This window comes from Rana temporaria, chromosome 3 (assembly GCF_905171775.1).
Source record: "Rana temporaria chromosome 3, aRanTem1.1, whole genome shotgun sequence".
Taxonomy (NCBI): Eukaryota; Metazoa; Chordata; class Amphibia; order Anura; family Ranidae; genus Rana; species Rana temporaria.
The window spans coordinates 206,565,123-206,586,301 of NC_053491.1; the positions used below are offsets into that span (position 1 = coordinate 206,565,123).

The 21,179-nt window shown below is 39.6% G+C and overlaps 1 protein-coding gene across 2 annotated transcripts in view; it reads left to right on the forward strand.

Annotated features, from left to right (window-relative positions):
- Positions 1 to 3,705: 3,705 nt before the first annotated feature.
- The window catches only part of MGAT4C (MGAT4 family member C), a 149,778-nt gene continuing 132,304 nt past the window's right edge, over positions 3,706 to 21,179 (forward strand). The window contains exons 1-2 of one of the 2 annotated variants that reach the window (XM_040344170.1): positions 3,706 to 4,011; positions 19,592 to 19,676. The gene's annotated coding sequence lies outside the window, so the exon portion shown is untranslated. The remainder of the gene's footprint in view (positions 4,012 to 19,591; positions 19,677 to 21,179) is intronic. The other variant, XM_040344168.1, reaches the window with a different exon arrangement.

A 21,179-nucleotide genomic window follows, 5' to 3' on the forward strand; every position in this document is an offset into this window, starting at 1 on the left:
CCACGCATGCGTCAAAGTCATTCGACGCATGCGAGGGATGGCGGCCGCTCGGACATGTACGGTAAGTCTGTACAGACGACCGAACATGTCCGACGGACAGGATTCCAGCGGGCATGTTTCTAAGCAAGTTTAGAAACATTTGCCCGCTCGAAAACGGTCTGGCGGGCAAATGTACGCTGGAATCCTGTCCGCTCGGCTGTACAGACGACCGAACATGTCTGCTGAAACTGGTCCGCGGACCAGTTTCAGCAAACATGTTCGGTCGTGTACACGGGGCCTAACTGGAGCCATCAGTATTATGAGCTTTATTTAAAGCTTTAAAAAGTTTAGCTAATGAGATAATAAGCTTCAAAACCTAGTATCTCACAGCAACCAATCAAATTGCAGCTATTAGAACAGAGTAATGAAAAGTATTTCTGTTTGATGATGTGCACCCTTGCTTTTATCCTAAAATCCTGATTGTGTACCAAATACGAGTTCTAGGAAACTATGCAGGAATTTTTTTTAATAAATAGTAACTGCTTAAGACACAATGTTAAAAGTGAGAGAATGTTCACTAAATATTTTTTTTCACATTATAATGCATTTCCCCTTATATCATATGTTTTACCTCAAAGTTCGTTAGTAGCCAAACTCCAGGTGATTTTCTTATTTTATTTCTGTGTAGTTGTTCATATAGTGTAGTAAATACGCAACTTCTACCAAGGTTACCATGACCCCATTGGTGAGATGTATCCACAATATTTTAATCCGTGTGAAAAAAATAAGCAGCAAGAACAGGGTCATTAATTTTTTCACTTCCCAACTGAAAATGTGTTTTTGGATCTATTTGTGTCTCTATTAATAAAAATAATTTAACAACACACCCTGGTCCTCTTCATCCTTCCCATCTAATCAACAGGGCAGAAAATAATAGGAGATCTCCTTACTGGGGACACAGACAATAATAATCTGTTTGGGGGATTTTACCCTTCCTTGTGTAGCACTACCCCCGGAGGAGCTGCTGGTTGTTTTGGGTGGCAGATTTACCTCATTGCTCTTCCGAATTCCTAGGGGTGAATGGTGCATATAGCAATAGTAAATAGATGTCCGCAACAAGTGTCTTTGCTGTGCTCTTTATTACCCAGCCGGGTAAAAACAGTGAACTGGTGATGAAAGGGTTAAGCCTCGTACACACGACCGAGGAACTCGACGGGCGAAACACATCGTTTTCCTCGTTGAGTTCCTTGTTAGGCTGTCGAGGAATTCGACAAGGCAAGTTTCTCCATTCCCGTCGAGGAAAAAGAAGACATGCTCTCTTTTTGGCTCGATGGGATCCTCGACAGTTTCCTCGTCGAAAAATGTACATACGACCGATTTCCTCGGCAAAAAAAAATCCCAGCAAGTTTCTTGCTGGTTTTTGCCGAGAAACTCGGTCGTGTGTATGAGGCCATAGAGTTTGCAGGAAGACGGAGAACAGCAGATTCAGGCATAGTATTTGGAACAGTCCTGTTCCCATATGTAAAACTTTCCATCACGTACTCCTGCCTGAGTGGGTTTAGTGTACCCCTCTAACTGACCTGGCAGCCAGAGTATCACTCGAACATTTGTAGGATAAAGTCTCTGCCACAGACCCTCCGGAATGGACTTCAGGGAGACGCCTCTGCCACAGGCCCTCTCCGGTTGTAGTTACGGAGGTAATCCTCCTTAAGTGAATTACGCCTGGATCTCCTTATTAATGTCGACCAGGTACCGACTGACAGGTGACCAATCCTTCAGTGTCCGGCTACCTTGATCCCCGGTGGTTTGTTGAAATCTTTTTGGATCGCCAGCTTCTCATTGGCGCTCCTCAGAAGGACTCCCCACCGAACAGCAATACCGCTTGGGATCCTCAAAGGTGGAAACCCAGTCGCTCACTGGGTCCCCGTCACTGCTCAGATGTTCCGGGCCAACATGGCCCCGGAACCAGGAACACCCTGTGGCACACACGCCCCAGGCCAGGTAGGCCATAACGCTGGGGCGCCGTGATGTGGCCACCCTAAAGGTGGGTGCCACACTGGATGAAGAAGATCCAGAACCAATGTCCCATAAATACCCTCCCCCAGCATGCACAGCGAGGCTACACCCTCCTGATTGGCTGCTAGGGAAGAGCACCCAAACCTTAACTCCACTGCTGCCATCTACTGCACAGGGGTGGAAAGAACACCCCAGTACAACAGAATGAGCCCACAGCACAGCCAAGCTGGGACAGAGACCCTGTTTTAAGCATAACAATTTGGATCAGCGTTTAACTACACTCTGATCTCCCTTTAAATTTAAATAGCACCGGTACTTCAAAGTAACCAGGCGCTACACTTGTTACTTAAATTTCACCTTTTCAGACAAAATTTCACTTTTCATAATAGATTTATTTTCCAATGTCTTTTCAGCCCAAGTCATCCCAATATGATTTTCTCTCACTTACCTAGTTCATGACAGCATTGAATCTGCATCTCTCTCTGCAAAATGAAAAAAAAATGCATCTGATGCCTGACTTCCTGTAACATCACGTGAACATCCAGAAAACATCATATTCCATCATGCACCATCTTACTGCATCACAGAATAGGGCAAGTTTTACTTCACCGGACCATAACTCCCTCATTACTATACCACCTCTTCATTCCTCCCAACTTTTTGAGATGGGAATGAGGGACACCTATCAGCAAAAGTATGCAGGCATAGGACACACCCCTTACCACGCCCCTTAAAGGAGAATTGTACAAAAAACAAGATTGGTTAAACCCACAAGTACTTTTTTACTACTATTCCTTTATATTGGCTTTTGGAATTTACAAATGCAGCAATTTAAAAATCAGATGAAAGGTTTAGCACTGGAAAACACTCTTTGATAGATAAAAAGTGCATTTTATATACATCTAGATAGATAAGACCAAAATGAGGAAGAAATGAGGAGGAAAGAGGGACAGAGGGACATTGATCCAAATCAGGGACAGTCCCTCAGAATCAGGGACACTTGGGATGTATGCCTCTTTTTGTTTCCACCTACATTCCTACTTCTTCCTTTAAGGTGATCATACCCTGTGGTGCTCACTTCCAATGACTGCATGTAACTGCAGAAGTAGGTGGGAGCAACTGAAAGTGCACTTGGAAGTGCAGTCGCTGTAGACCTGAGGGGTAAATCTGAAACGAGGGGAGGCTCTGCTGACTTTATTATCCAATCATATGCAAGATAAAATGCTGTTTTTTATTTCCCTTGCATGCCCCCCTCGGATTTACAGTGACTGCACCCCCAAGTGCACTTTCACTCGTAGTGCAAAGTGGATTTGCCTTTCATAAATAACCCCCATTGTGTATTAGTACTGCTTGGAAGAAAGGGGTACAGCCTGAAAGCTTGTCCGTTTGGATGTTAGTGCAAAAAAAAAAAAAAAGTATCACGGGCACTCAATTGTTCATCCCATAAACAGACAAGAGCTAATACAAGTCAGGGCACTGATTTTACAGGAATTTCCAAAATATAATTTACATTCAAACATGAATAACAATTAAAGATAGAAATGTAAGTTATTTGAAAAAAAAAATCACTAAAATATTATATTTGAATCCATCCAAAGATCTTTCTATGCTGTGCATTTGAAAATGTGGTGAGTATTTTTCTAGGTAGCTTCAGTAATGTTATCTGAGCCTCTTCATTTCAATGTTATTCTACTCCCCATTCCAGACATGCAGGCATTATAGCAGTGATCCGCCTTTTGAAATGGTGCTGCAAGCTTAGGGTTAAGATATTATTCCAGGTAACAAAAGCCAATGAGAGTACACCGAGATGATGTTTGTGACATCATCTCACAGAGTAGCTAGAACAGCTGAGGTAGCTTTCAGCTTCAGCACCATTGCTATTATGATGGATGTTTACATCTCTTCATTGAGAGCCAATTATCTCGCTTTTGTGTGAGGCCCAAGGATCACTCATGCTGCCCGTCTGGATACAGCAGTCTTGGATCTAGCTGAACGAATAGCTTCTCTCTGTGCATGGTAAGAGAGCCTTTTCTTTTTTGTCTTCGCCTAGATATTCTAGCTGATGTGTGTGTAACGTGCAGAGGGAAAATGCTGGCACATCCCAGTGCTTTAGTACTAGGGAGACTTAGCAAGCTATAGCATTTTGCAGTTTTTCTGCTGCTGATTTCAATAGGTTTATCTGCATGCCAGTATACCATTTATTTCATAAAAAAAAAAGAAGTACATTTGCAAAATTGTTTTCTGCTTTAGCTTATTGAAAAACATGCTTCCCTGAACCTACAGGCTATGTTAATAAATGGTCACTGGTGTAGAAAAACATAACATTTTGTATGATGTGATGGAGCATGTATTACGAGCAATAAATATGACATGCTGGCTGACGTGGTGATAATTTGACATTTACAAGGTAATAAGTTATTTAAGTTCTCATACGTACAAGTTGAAGTAGGCTTGTTCACCTTTCGAGGAATCCACAGCAGATGGGTATAAGCAATGGAGCATATTGTTTGAAGGGATGAATTTTAAAGCTTTTTTTTTCCAGTATAGCTAGAATTTTGTTGTAATTATTTGGAAATAAAGCGCTATTGATGTTTATGGAAATCTGCTTTATGTTTCCGGTGGCATTTTCCAGCCACTTCATTTCGCAGAAAGAAAAAGCAATATTTAGGCTTCAGAGCTGATGTGGATTTAAGAGATTAACAATGACATTGACACTGACAAATCAGATACAATAAGAGATTTAATTGACTGAGTGAGTACACTGGATGCTAGATGAATGATTCAGTAATCAGTGGAACTAGACAAGAACTGAACCTAGAGAATCAACTCTTTTCACGTTCTTCAAAAGATTCTTTATCAGTGATATTAAAAGAGAAATTCCTATATGTGCGCTTTTAATGCTTTATTATTAGGTTTGCAGCAGACAGTGTAATCATTTGGGACACCAAGAGCATGCTCCTACAAAGTAGTTGATCACCTGTATGCTAAATATGATACAACAGAACAATTGCTTTCATGATTCATGTAATATGCAGGTCCTGCTAACATCTGACCTTTTTAAATATCACATTATTCTTTTTTTTCTGTTAGAGTTCAATATACCGGAACGATAATTCTTATTTATGTGAATGCCAATTCTAGCTTGACAATCTTATTATGTGTCAGGTGTACTGATGGCATTTTAACAATGCTTATTCAGGGAAGTGCTTTTCAGATTGAGACTCGCTTTTACTATGCTGTGAACATTGATTGTTTTAATTACTATGCAATTTCACATTGTGCATGGCTCTCTTCATCTGTGTGTTTTGCTTTAGTAAAGGAAGCCTGACACGCTGTACACATTACAACTAAGCTTTTCTTTTATGTCTATTCTTGGTCAGTATGGACATTAAATAAGTCAATGTTTTTATACTCTGAGTATCTGTAATCCATATACGTGTATATTACATCTATTCCATTATTGTAGTCTATTCATTTACTTAACATATACCTTATACTTTGAAGTTAGTGATACATGCTATCAGCCATTTCAGTCTAGAAAAGGCTAACAACTGGCAGTTCACAGACTTCAGGTCAATTATTGGACAAAGACATCAGCTATGATTATGAATTCTCTCTCCCTGCAGACAGTTTGGCAAACTAGAAATGTTCTAAATTCAAAAAGGATTTCATATTTTGATTTATGCAAGGATGTTATGATTATATTAAGATTACCACCTAAAAGTACTAGTTTCTTTCTACTTTTTTACATTAAAACTAAAGGGAATTTCTTCCATTCTCGATAGAGTAAAGGAGGCTTTTTTTGGCATCTGTGTCCGATTAGGGAGATTTCTCATCACTTCCTGTCCCATTGTTGCACTTCCTAGTAAATCACTATACTGGACCAGGTCAACAAATTCCTAGGTAGTAAAGATAGGGTGAGGATGATAGCACCGAAGCCTGCTGCACCTTCAAAGAGATCCTATCATATAAAAAATAAAATAGCTGTTAAAAGGTCCCTGCAAGAGAAGGGCATGGTTCTCAAGTGAACCATGTTTTCTACCTCCCCTTTATTCTAGTATTACACCATCCTCTTTAGCATTTGAAATATCCAGGATTGTCGATGCCAGTATACTCCTCTGCGAGCTGTAGTGCTATCTTCTAACCTCTGTGTCTCTACAAGGCTAAGCATTGATGTAGGTGTCTGGGTATGGAACCATAGTACATGGAAGAGGATGCAGGCATCCAACACTTCTGAAAATGTCAAATGTTAATGTGACAGTAACATTGGAATGGGGGAAGTGTTGTCAACAGCTGAATAGACTGATGGAGGCAGCAGCTCTGGGAAGGAGGGAGAGAAGGAAACAGGGATCACTGGAGAAAGTAGTATATGTTTTCTTATCTTGCAGGTACCTTTCAGCTTTTTTTTTTTATTTTTTATCTGACATAGTCACTTTAAAACCCAAGTGAACAGTGTAAGCTCCAGTATTTCTATTCCCATAGGTTCTTTTTAAGATATGCATTCATTAATTATGCTCATTTCGAAGAGAGATCTATATGCAGGTTGTACAAAGCTCAGACAAGGCTACTAGTGCATCCTTTATATATCTAAAGAAGGCAGGCCGGGCAGATTATTGCTTATACCAGTTGTTTGTACATCTTATTAGCAGGTCCATTATACTGTATATGGGTAAAATTTACTTGTAATTTATTATTTTTGGGCCCTTTAAATGAGAGTCTAAACTTGCTGCTAATATTTGACCTCAACGGCAATTAATTTTCCTATGCAGTATTAAAAGCACCCATACAGGACAAAGCTGTCTAATTGGTTAGTTAAGATTCAAGGGTTTTGGAGTCACCACTTATCTATCAATCTATTGCAGGATGAAGTGTGGTGTATCTCAACTACTGCAATTACAGACGATGGATTAATTAAGTTCTCTCGCTAGCAATTCACCCGATCTGGTCTCTGGAATTTTGATTCCCTAAGCATCAGTTGATCCCGTTGATTAAAATCACCCAGATTATTTATTTCAAAATTGTGACCTTTTTAAAATAAACTGTTACATTAAACACTCATACAATATATATATACACACACACACCAAATACTTACAGTACACACAAGAGTTTTCTTTAAGCTAGCCATACAATGTTAGTTTTCTTTTCATTCATCCAGTGAGGTTATAGAGGAATCCCCTCTGCCAGGGCATTGTAATCTGACAGCGGCACCCACCAATTTCAAAATACATAGATTAATATATGCCAGTGATTGGCTGCAGCTGTTGATCAATGGATAGTTTTCCAACATGTCCCTCTGATGGAAGTCAATTAAACAATTGACTTCTGTTGAGTGGAGAAGACCACACTCTTATCAAAATTCATCTTGTACCTGCTGGAACTGGACATATTTTAATCAGTGTATGGTCAGTTTTAATTAGAACACATGTCATGTTTCGTTTCCTGTTTGACTTTACTTTAACACACAGGAAGCAAGGGGAACCTCCCCAACAATATCTGACAGCCCCTGTTAAAATTATTATTTTAGCCATTTTTGGTAGTAGTAACCCAATTATAAAATTATGAGAGTTTACCACCGTTCAGGTCCAACTGACAAGAGTTGAATTGTGCTTTCAAACAATGCATTGTAGCCACAAAAGTCCCTACTGAATACATAGAAGTGTTTTGTGAAAGCTTCCCAGAGCAACCTGATTTAGGCTAGTTACTGGTGGCTTTTATCTATCTGCTAACCAAATGTCTGTAGCATTTTGCTGCCACTTTGTAAGCTCCTAGTGGTCATAAATGCTAATAAACAATTCATACAGTAGAAAATAATAATAGTAAATACATGAAAACCACCTAATAATTGTATGCTAGTCACTCCTGTTATTTATCACAGGGGCAAATTAGAGTGGGTATTACCAATTATTAGATCGTGACTAGCTTGAATGAAGCCACGTCTCAGTGATTGGCATGTGTCAGACTGTTAGAGGGAAACTCAGCGTGCTACAGTTAAAGGTTGAATATTCCATGTACTGTATTATTGTTTATCCTTTTTTTAATTAATTTAATAATTTTTATAAAATCTTAAAGTGAATAAGTTCCTGTCTCTATTGCTAATACAGAGTTTTAAAAGTCATTACCTTCATTTTTTTAAGCTTGCATCTCAGTCAAAATGGTCCAGTGGAGGGGGAACATCCTGGAATTAGTGATGGCAGTGTTTGCTATTGCCAATGTGTGGACAGTGCTAGCCGTTACAAGCTTGCCCCAGTGACCTATTTTATATGGCACAGGATGGTTTGGTCATTGCCAAGCTCATACGCATCAAGACAGATTTAGGGTCTATTAGCTACCAAAACATCTAAGTTTGGGTAAATTTTAAAAAATTCCACACATGGGACAGTACATACTCCCCCAGCCCATACTCCCACAGCCATAATCTTCTGGTGCTGCAGGGGTCACTACAAGTGCTGTGCCTGTCATATGCACCTATAAAGAGTGCCAACTATGCCCAATTTCCCCCTCCACAATTTATAGAAGCTATACAATAGCTTCCATGAAGTAAAAGCACTGTGTGTACGACTGTGTGTCCCAAGCGTGTGGAGATCCTATGGGGTAAATGACGGCACCAGCCAGAAACACACTGGCTGCAAAAAGCGCCTAGATGTGATTCAGTTTGCATGTGTAGCGCTATACAAGTCATTCATTCATTCACTGTGAATTGAAAATAGGCAGATAAATGAAAAGTCCCCCTCTTCCATCCTGTTTCTATAAATGAAAGGTGGGTCTTTCCTTCCTGTGCCCATCCATTATTCAATGAGTGCTTTTCATTCATGGAAGTCACAGTACAGCTTCTATGAATGGAGATAGGAGCAGAAAGGGTGAGAACAGGGCTGGCCCTGCCATTGGTCCCGCTGGGTCCATTGGTCGCAGGCAGCACGTGGAGAGGGGCAGCAAAATTGATGCCCAATAATTTTTTTCTAGTAGTTGTGTGTGTCATTCAGGTGCAGACTGGGCCGGGGGGCAGCCCTGCTGCCCTCAACTCGCATACTCGTAGTTGCCAGGCGCAAGGGTGCTCGCACACAGGCTAACTCCAGCTGTTACACACCCGAGCATTACCCTAGCCTGTCCATATACTACCCTGACCTGTCCATATTCTACCTTAGCCTGTCCATTTACTACCCTAGCATGTCTATATACTACCCTAGCATGCCCCTATACTACCTTAGCCTGCCCATACTCTACCCTAGCCTATGTCATCATTTTGCATATGTCATCATTTTGCATATAGACAAGGTGCTGTTACATGTAAATATGACTTCAATCATGATATAAAATAATGGATTAGATTAGATTAGTTAGATTGGTTAGATTCCAACGATTGGGCCTACATTTGGAAAACAACTAAAACCTGCTCAACATTCTGGCAGTGGAAACAAATGATAAAGTTCTAACGAGATGGTACCCTGTCCCCATTCTATGTTTTAGTGGTTGTGGACACATTGGCACTTTTTTCCATGTTTGGTGGATTTGTCCTGTAGTACACTGTTTCGCGTCTGGATTTCACTCTCCCTATGGAATTTGACCCTTTAACAGAGCAAGCAGACCTATTTACCCATTTCCCCCCTCTCCCTTACTTTTCCCCTCCCTTCCTCCCCTTTATTTTTTTTCCTCTCTCCAATATTCTGACTGTCACACCAATTTATCTGTTCCGATCACCAAATGCCTTGCATTTGATTACCACAGATTGTATGTCTCTTGCTTGCTGCATTTGACCCTTGTTTTTGTAAAACCATTCGGAACATTGGTCCTGTTTCCTTTTTTACTATAAACTGTATGCAATCTTGCAAAGTATATGCCTAAAAAACCCAATAAACAAATTGACCTAAAAAAAAATACCTTGCATGTTTATTTATCCTGTTGTCCTGTATTTTTCTGAAGCTTTGCCCATTTATTTTTGGTAAATAGCTGTACACAGGGTCTTGACATTAAATCCATTCTCTGTCATTCAATGACCAAATTCAAGACTCTAATTATTAATACTGGATCCTTGACTTGACATTTGACAGTTTCATGAATGAGAATGACACCTTGTATCAGGTGGAGCATTTTTTAATCTTGACTTGGACAGAAGTTTAAGATTAAAGGGTTTGGAAATCCTTGTGTTTTTTCACCTGAATGCATCCTATGCATTCAGGTGAAAAAACACCATCAAAAACTCCTGGCAGTCCCCGGCCCCCAAGCCCCCGCCCCCCCCCCTTTTTTACTTACCTGAGCCTCGAATTTCCCTCGGCGGGGACATGCTATCCCTCTCTCCACAGGGGTCCTGGATCTTGATTGGATAGATTGATAGCAGTGCAGCCTTTGGCTCCCACTGCTGTCAATCAAAGCCATTAATGCAGACGCCAGGGGGCTGGGTCGAGTCATACATTTGGTGCGTCCATACGCAGCCCACAAGTTAAACCCCCGGGAGAGAGCTTCTCCTAGGGGTTATCTGATGTGGGAAGGGAGCCACGAGAGCCGCTGAGGGACCCCAGAAGACAGTGTTCGGGGCCACTGTGTGCAAAATGAACTGCACAGTGGAGGTAAGTATGACATGTTTGTTATTTTTATATTTTTTTGTAAATAATCAAAGCTTTACAATCCCTTTAAGATGCATAGGTCTTCAAAATGTTACAGGTAATAAATGAAAATTAACACAGGACCTTGCCGTCACTATATGTAAGGCACTTTTTTCACTTAGCTCAGGGTCACTCTAAATTATTCTTTACCATTGTGGTCACTCTTCTTTGCTGGCTAAAGATGCAGAAGGTGAGTTACAATGGGAAGGGGATGTGTGATAACTCAGTAAGGATCACTATTTATGTTTTTCTTTAAAAGGAAAAACATTACTTTGTAGTATATTTTTATACCACAAAGCATGGAATTAAGCAACTTGGGAAAATCACCAATAGGTTGATTGTAAGGTGTTTTCTCATATCTTCAGGAAATGTACACTTATAATTTTTCACTTGGAACCTGTCATTTTTTTTTTATGCATACTGTAAGTCAAATGTAAAAAGACTTATTCCCCCAGGAACAACACATTTCAAGGTGGAATTATTTAATAACATGATCATTAAATTGATTTGAGTAATGTTATGTGCCAACCATTTTGAAGCCACCTTTGTAGAACAGTTTGTCTTTACTAGAATACTAAAACCTAAAGTGATAGGAAATCCTTCCAATGTAAGAGAAAATCCTCACATAGACGATTGTCAGCTGAAAAGGTATCCCCGTTGAAAGACTCTTTATACCTGTTCTGGAGACCACTATATATTGTTGGATTTCCTATCACTTCCTGTTGTATATATAGTAAATCAAGTGAATGAATCTTTACAGCAGACCCATAGAACAATAAAAGCCTGTTCAGGTTTCTAACTCTTCTAAAACAAAAAAAATAACATTTTGTAATATGTAAATACATTTAAATTTGTTATGCCTGCTTTAGCAGTGTGTCCCCAGAAATCCAACTACAGTATAAGCCAAACGTAAGCAAATTAGAAATAGGGGGACATACAGTATATACTCGAGTATAAGGTGATCCAAATATAAGCCGAGGCACCTAATTTTTCCACCAAAAACTGGGAAAACTTATTGACTCGAGTATAAGCCTAGGGTGTCAATCTGCATGCCTCACTGTGCCTCACATTGCCTCACTGTGTCCATGTGCATGCCTCACTGTGCCCATGCCTCACTATGCCCATGCCTCACTGTGTCTATGACTAGACAGACGTTTAACATGGGAGTCTATGGAAGGGGTGCCCGGCTTTGAAAAATCGGTGCTCCCCAGCCAAAGGTCCTCCTGACAACAAACTTTGCACACTTGTAGAGGAGAAATGGGACTACATGTGTGCCAAGACCGACCGGTACCAGGTCCCCAAAGTCACTGGAGAAATGACCGTTTAACATGGGAGTCTAGGAAGGGGTGTCCGGGTTTGAAAAATCGGTGCTCCCCGGCTGTAGGTCCCCCGGACTACAAACTTTGCACACTTATAGAGGAGGAGTGGAGCTACATGTGTGCCAAGTACTAGGTCCCCAAAGTCTGGGAGATCAGGTGCAAACAGGTGACTCGATTATAAGCCGAGGGGGGCATTTTTAGCACAAAATGTGCTGAAAACTCGGCTTATACTCGAGTATATACAGTATTTAAAAAAAGAAGAACAAGTTGTAATTTCATTTTCGTTCAGAGAGCAACTTTGTAAAGCATAACCACAATGGATGGTATAAGTATTGTGGATAACTGAATAAATGCAATGCTGTTCCTTATAGTTCAATGGCCCCTGATCACCTCCAGTAATACTTTAGGGCAGTGGTCATCAACCCTGTCCTGCAGGGCCCACTAACAGGCCAGGTTTGCAAGATAACTGAAATACATCACAGCTGATATCATTTGCTCCTCAGTGATTGCAGTATTCTAGACTGCATTCCCCCAAGGTAATACATAAAACCTGGCCTGTTAGTGGGCCCTGCAGTACAGGGTTGATGACCACTGCTTTAGGGTACTCAATCACATGTTATTGCATTTTTGTTTGTTTACTTTAATGGTTGTCTGCTAAGCCATTTTTCTGCTTTCTCTCTATTCATGTTTGACTTTTGCTGAGTGATTCTGATGTCCACAACTACATAATTTGGTATATTAGTACCAAAAAATGAAGTAAAAAAACACTATATCTAAAAATTCAGATGTAGCATACAGCAACATATGCAACATTTGTATTTAATCTACTCTGAAACAATACCAGAAACTCTTGCGTTTCTTTGAATTACAGCATATATAAACATGCAATGATATTCTTGAAATGACTATAAAGTTGTTTGTAGGCTATTCCATTTAATGACTAAAGTTATACTATGCAGAACCACATAATTGAACAAATGAGTGAGCAGTTTTTTGTGAAAAGTCCATTATTAAACCAAGGTACCCAAAAGGTACTCAGTAAGTGATTTTCAAGCAGTCTTTTAAACATGGGCAAAATCAGATAGCTAGGATGTTTCTGAGTATCATCATCAAAAAAATAAAAAAGAGGAAAGGGGCACTGGCCAAGACCTTCCAGCTGATTTTTTATTTCCACAAGGCAAGAGAGGTGCTAGAGTGATCTTTGGTTTACATACTTATGAATGACCACAGGTACATAATGGGGGAAATAATAGATTACATGGTGGTCAGATTGCTAATAAATATCACCTCTCAGGTCCATAGTCCTCTCCAAACTCAGTATTAAAATAGAAACTAAATTGTTATGCTTTTGCAAGTGTAAAATACTAAATTATGCACTGTCTCATCTGCTTTTAACATACAGCTTCTGTCTGCCTTTTAATAAGTAGTTACTCCCTAGCTAGCAGTGAATAAATTTGCTTATAGGATGCATTCCAGCTTCCAATAAATAAGTCCCATTCTACAATGTGCATATATGCAGGAATCTGCACATTTAGCACTACCTTAGTGCACTAAAAGCTTTTAGTGCTGCCTTTTGATTTACAGTGTAGTCCATTGCCAGCTATAATGTAATGGGATATAGAGTACCAGAAGCAGCATCCCCCAAGTGCTAACAGATAGAGAAAATAGCAACTTATGTAAATGCAAATAATGTATTAATCAGAAATGAGGACAGCAATTACTACATTTACTGGACAAAAATGGTAATATAAAGTTTTGTTGAAAGCTGCATAGAAAAATGTTGTCATAGACTAGACTTATTCAGAGGGCAGTGCAAAGTGCTTTCATCATGTGTATAGTGCAGTAACCCAGAGCTGAGATCTTTGTAGTTGATCAGTAAAAACATGAATTCTGCTCCTGTGATTTACTGCATTGCATGTACATATGTTTTTCCTATAAAGGATTTCTTGACTGAACAGAATATGATTATTGCTATAAAATGTATTAGAAAACGAAAAATACCCTGATCATTTTGATTGTTTAAACTTGACTGTTGTAAAACAACTGAACTTATCATGTTTTTCAAGTACCTGTGTCCTAGATTATATAAGCATGCATTCCTAAAAAGGAACCTAAGAGTGAAAAAATATAGAACTTTCATTGCTGAATTGTTTATAGAACTGTAAGCTTTGGGGCGGTCTTCTCATCTCTATATCACTACTGAATAATTCACTGATCCAAATCAAGTGTACTGCGAATAAAAACAAAACTCAAAACGTATATGCATGTTTGTGGTTCCAATAAATGTAATTTGTACCCAGGCATAAAAATCTCATTATGAGCTTCAACGTGGTAATGCAATTATTTTTTTAATTAAACATCTCTTAAGAAAAAAAACTTTAATTTCAATAATACCCGATGATCTTGCCATAGGGACCTTTTTTTCAGGCATTTCCTTTAAGGGTTGACAACTCTTTGCCCTGTCCTCCAGTTGAGTTCCTGCTCTATCACTCTGTGATATTAGTAGGGATGGCCAGATCTATACATATTACATATGTTTGGTGCTCTTGTTGCTATCAGGAAACCTGCCCAGAAAAATGCCATCTAGCCATTACTGGAGTGCATGACTGTATATAGAAAGGGATTACAAAGAGGCTGAAAGAGGTCAGCAGCACTAAAGACAGAAAGACAAAGACCATAGACAGAGAAATTTTCTTTCCTGCAAATACTGACTGTGTTAACAGGGAACCCCCCCCCCCCCCCCGGAGCCATTGTGTTCTCCAGGCAGGATGGTGGAGGAAGCCATCCCTGCTAAGAGAACACAGTGATTATTGCTACAGGCTATAACAGCCGCTAGCAATAAGCGCATGTAAAATCTGGTAGGCTGGTTGTACCCAAATTAATTAATTGATCAATTTGGGTACATTCAGCCTGCCCATACATTGTTTTAACTGTTAGGGGTTAAGGTTTAAACTTAAGCCTCGTACACACGCACAGTTTTCTCAGCAAGAAAACTGCTGGCAGAGCTTTCTTGCCGAGTAAACCATGTGTGTGTATGAGGCTATAAGGTTTCTCGTCGAGAAAACTGCCCAGAATCTAGATGAGAAAAATAGAGAACCTGCTCTCTATTTTCTCGTCGTGATTCTCGGCAGTGTTTTCCTGACGAGAAACCCGAGCGTCTGTATACTTACCTGCCTCCATGGAAACCCGCGCATGCTCTAAATGATTTTGACGCATGCGCGGTAGCTTCCAAGGCATAGGTAGGGTGAAGCAAGATGGTGGCGACTACATTGAATGTGAAAAAAGCATGCTCGTCGTAGTCGATGACGTCACCGCGTTTGTGCCATTCAAAAGAACGGCAGTTCTTTTGAATTGTACGTCTGTACACTCGACCGGCAGGAAAATCTTGTCAGGAATCTCGTCAGGAAAAACAATGTTTTTTTCCTGACGAGAATCCCGGCTGTGTGTACAGGGCTTTAGGGTTAAGGACAGTGGTTAAAGTGCACAGTAAGTAAAGCCCTTTTTTTTAATAGAGTAGGGAAGGGTTAAAATTAATGGTGGATTACATTGTGCTTTTTTCTATCTTTGTCCTTACTGGTAAAAAGTCCATTAACCACTTCACCCCCCGAAGTTTTTGTCCCCCTTAATGACCATTTTCTTGCGATACGACACTGTGTTACTTTAACTTTATTTGCAACGATGTACAAAAATAAAATTGATGTCCCTTTTTTCCCACAAATAGAGCTTTCTTTTGGTGGTATTTGATCACCTCTGCCGGTTTTATTTTTTGCATTATAAACAACAAAAGAGAGACAATTTTGAAATACAACTATATTTTTTACTTTCTACTATCAAACACATCCAATAAAAACATTTAAAAAATCAAATTTCTTCATCAGTTTAGACAAATATGGATTCTTCTACATATTTTTGGTAAAAAAGTCCTAATAAGACTATGGTATAGATTTATGGAATTTTTATTTTACAATTTATTTTTACTAGTAATGGCGGTGATCAGCGATTTTTAGCAGGACTGTGACATTGCGGTGGACAAATTTGACACTGACAGCTTTTGGAGACCAATGACACTAATAGCGTGATCGGTGCTAAAAAAAATGCACGGTCACTGTACTAATGGCACTGGCAGGGATGGGGTTAACATCAGGGGCGATCAAAGACTTAAATGTATTTCCTGGGAGTGCTTGCTAGCTGTGTGGGTGATGCTCTGACTGGGTGAAGACAGAGAGCTGTGTTCCTGCTTAGCAGAAACACACAATTTCCATCTTCTCCCCTGTCAGAACAGCAATCTGTCTTGTTAACAGCAGATCGCTGTTATGCTTCAAATGGGAATGATCATGGGTGGCCAGCGGACCTGCTGATTGACTCCCCCTCTGTCCAACAGGGCACGATTGTGCCTTCAGTAGCATGCGTACGCCCCCTAGAGGCTATTGCACGAAATGACATACAGGTACGTGATTTTGCGCAATAGAGCCACTTTGACGCAGTACGTTACATCAGCAAGTCATTAATTTCCTGTCTTAGAGATACAACAGGAAATTTGAGGAAATTCCCCAAAGTGAAAGAATTCCGTTCTTAGACATTTGTCCACAGAACAGGTGTTCCCATTTGAAAATTTATCCTTACCTTTTGCTCTGGAGACTCCTTTAAAGTTTGGATTTACCTTAACTTCCTGTATCAGTTAAAAGTGTCACCAGTACAAATGGAGGGTGGATCTTCCCAATGGGGACACAGACAGTGAAAAAAACTTGACATAACTTCTAACCCTTTCCCACCTGATGCAAAACAAACAAAAAAACTTTTTGCCTGGGGATACATGTTAAGGTTAATGGTGAGGGGATAATAGATATGTTACAGTTACACGTTACAGTTACATGTTAAATGTTGGGGGGAGGCTTGGGGAGTAATTTTTAAGGGTTAGGTTCGTTTTTTGCATTTATTTAGGTGAAAGTCATGGTAGGTGGGTTAGGTGCCCCTTTGTTTCTATTTTTTTATGCGAAAACTCTCCTGCTAATAAACACCTGGTGACATGCTCTCCGTGCAAAATAACAATGTACTACACTTTTGCTGACAGCATTATTCTCCATTATCTGCAAAACAACAAAGTTTCAGACCCTAGATTAGATCTTTACGCAGAATGTTTTATGGAGGATTTTGGTGAACTGTGCACTGCTGTTTGCCATCAGTGTAAATGTCATTATCAGCAGTGAGCTGAACTTGTTAAACTTGCCTGCTCTGTGCAATGGTTTTGCACAAAGCAGCCCTGATCCTCTTCTTTTTGGGCCCATGGCTAAGGTCCTGGCTCCTCCCACATGCTGAGTGCCTCCGATAGCAAGCCTCTTGCTCTGGGGGCACTCAAGTAGACACTCAGCCCCCCACTCTCTCCTCATTGGCTCACTGGCTGTGATTGCCCATGGCTCCCACTGCTGTGTGAGCCAATGTAGAGAGAGAGACCGAGAAGAGCAGCTGCTCTCATGAACATTGCTGGATCGAGATGGGTCTCAGATGAGTAAAAGTGGCTGGTGGGAGCTGCATAGAATGCATTAAGGTTAAATAAAACTCCTGCCTTTATAACCACATTAAAGCTACATGTTAAATTATATAATGTTTCAATTTAACACTTTAAAAGTAACAAAAATGTTGAGAGGACAAGGGCCTCATTCCCACATCCAGTCCTCAATAGAATGTGTGGTTTTATAGGGAGGGACTTATCAGAATCTGGAGGCACCCCTTTGTAGTTAGGGACTCTCAGACATCTGCCTCCTTAGGGGAATACATATTGGTTACATTAGTTTACTGTACTTATTCCCCAAAAAATTGCAAAATCAAATCATTATAAAGCTCTTTATGGTAAATTTAAAAAGTAAACAATGTCCCTCAATATAAATCCACTGTCAATCTAAATCATGTTGCCCAGAAATGCAGACCCAGCGTCAATCACAATGATTTACAACCATGACATTTCACCACCCAATGATATTTCACTGCCTCATTAACAACCTGTCACCCAATGTTGTTGCCCCACCCAATGACAATGACAATAAACCAGCCATGAATTTATCACTACTGCCACTAAATGACAGATTTGTGGCTGTCAGGCAAACTAAATGATGTCATTGATCAAATATGGTTATAACCACATCTGGCCGATGATGTCACCTAGGATTGCAGGCTGTTTTGTTTGCAAACAGAAACTGGCTGAGGATCTGTCATTTCATTGTTATGATGTGGCAGGGCAACATTGTTGGGCAGTGGCTATTCGTGGAAACATCACTGGGCAGTGGGTCACACGTCATCATGATTGAAGTTGGATCAAAGTTTCTGAACAATGTGATATATACTGGTCCTATATTATGAGGCATTGTTTACTATTTTATTTGCAATAAAGGACTTCTTCATGGTGTGGGTGTCTTCATTTGGGTTGATTGGCAGTAAAGTTAAAGCAGTGAGCATGCAGCCCCCCATTCCTACCAGACCACTTGCCTTTGAACAAACACTCCCTCCATGGTAGGTACCTTGTTTCCAAGTCAAGGGTCTCATTCCCCTACCCTGTCTCCCAACGGGATGTGGGAGTTTGCAGGGGAGCTTATTGGACGTTTGGAAGTCCCCTTTATAAGAAAGTGTCTGAAGATATTCACTACTCAGGGGAATGAGTACAAGGTACATTATTAACATTTACTTTTCTTTAAAAAAAAAAAAAGAAGGTAAATAAAAACACTCATACCATGACAAAGTCTTTTATATGAAAAAATGAAACAGTAAACGTCCCCTGAGGTACCTCCAACATCAATCCTGTCAACCAGTGATGTGCATACTCCACTGCCCCACCATGTTGACCCACTGACATGTGATCCGCCACCCATTTACCTTTCCTCTGGCTGGTTGACACCATCCTCCCGCTGATGAGATCCTACAGAAAAGCTGAACAATCCAAATCTCATTGGAAAACTCAATAACACAGTGTTAAGAGCATCTTCTCAGGTAGATGTGGAGTATTCTATGTTCCCCAGATCTCAACAGAAGAAGAATGACATCACCCTTGCCCTGGCACAGGGGGTGGAAGCCAGGGGAAAGTTTTGTTACTGTCTACATTTTTCCTCACTGCTGGTTTTTGTTATATAACTATGCTGCATTTGAAAAAGAAGGAGTGGAGGTTCACTAAGAAACTGTAACTTGATAAAAAAAAAAAAGAACAGTCTTTATACAGTTTACATAAAAATAAAAATCCAAAACATTAAAGTTTCAGCCACCTAAAACATGTGCAAAACTTTCTCCTAATTTATAGTTCTCCATAATTAACTAATGCTTGACATTGCCTAATATTTCATTGAGTGGAAGTCTTCCACTTTTACTGATATAGCATATAGAAATAAAATTGTTAATATCTGACATTACATACTGTCTAAACATGTTTTAATATCATTTAAGCTATGACTAATATAATTCTAAGAAACAAATGCACATAAAACATTACATTTTTTATGTTACACTTAAAATATGTAAATGTATGCAAAATTAATTCATTACATACAGATTATTACTAAATTGCTATATTTTGGATACAAGCTGAGGTATAAATGTCAAATTTCTCTTAAATTATAAAAATTAATAGCATACTAGAATTCTTGTTGCTTACACATATAAAAATTGTTCAAAATGTTATGTTATTGTCTTTTTCAGTGAAAAAGAACACTAAGGTTGAAATGCAAAATCCATGTCACAACACTGCCACCTATCAGGACACAGTGATACTGTAGATACTTTGGTAAGCAAACGCATATTATCTCGCCATTCACTGATGAGCTACTTGCTGGACCTTTCCCTTATAGATAATGGAATCTTTTCTTTTAAATGCTATAGAGTTTGGCATTGCAAAGAAAATTCTGTTTTTATTATTAATAATAATTTCAATAATAACAAATATTAAAGTCTTTTATCTTTTGTAGACAGTGAAAACACCCCATAGTATATTCTATAAATCACACTATTCCTTGTTGAATTTGTAATAAAATATTTAGTGCCTGAGGCAATGAGAGATAATGTGAGATGCTCAAGGTTACAAGGAGGAGACCTACAAATAAATCTATGTTCTCTCGCTGATACTATCTTGTCTGGTGTTGCTATAGTGCAAATGAAATGAAGATTCTGCTATCTGTTAATGCACTTAAAAATTGTATTTAAAGTTCAATTCTGGGAATTATATATATATATATATATATATATATATATATATATATATAAAGAATAAAGCCACCCTTGTAGTGGCCCCCCCCCCCCCCACACACACACAAACACACAAACACACACTGCAGAGGATACATCCTCATTAACGCTAGCAGATGAGGAATAAAGATAAATACTTACCTTACCCTTCATCTGTGTGACTGGTCCCCCAAAGCCTCTTCTATAGGCCATGCTAACTCAATGATGTGATATAATGTACTGTTATAATCAGGTACAATGCAGGGTCAAAGGCAATAATAAGCACAGTTAGGGAAATTTTGGAAATAGCTTGAATCTTTCCTCTATACATAATTATTCCTTGTAACCATCCATTTCGGATTATAGAAAGAGCCATTTTTCAATATTTTCCACCTGCCATTAGTGATACACATCCATACTGTGGGTGGTTATTTTTAAGGCTCAGGATCTAGGTACAATATTAATTTTCCCCTGCGCTTAGTCAATGAAGTGAAGCTTCACTTTGTAAAGAACACCCAATCAGGTGCACAGAAAATTAATGAAAAAATGTTTTTGCTAGCACATGATTGGATGATGGATATCAGCAGAACTTCACCACATTCACTAAGCTATGGGAAAAATACGTGCAACTGCACTTGCATAATGCACAGTCTAAGGCTGGATTCACACCTATACATTTTTTGTGCTTTTTGCATCTTGCAGATTTGCACTACAGAATGTGTTCCATAGGAAACTATGTTAATTTGGACTGTAGTGCAAATCTACAAAATGCAAAAAGCACTAAAATGCATAGGTGTAAATCCAGCCTAATGGCCTTAAAGCGGAGGTCCACACAAAAAGTGAACCTCCGCCTTTCGGAACCCTTTCCCCCTCCGATGTCACATTTGGCACTTTTCAGGGGGAGGGGGGTGCAGATACCTGTATAATACACATAGGTGTGCGCAGCCTACTAAATTAGGGTGTGCACCCTAAATCTCAAACACACGTGTCTGGGTGGATCTACATATATTTGACCCCGGCACATTGATTTCCCTGCCAGCACAGTGAAAGAGAAGTGCATAAACAC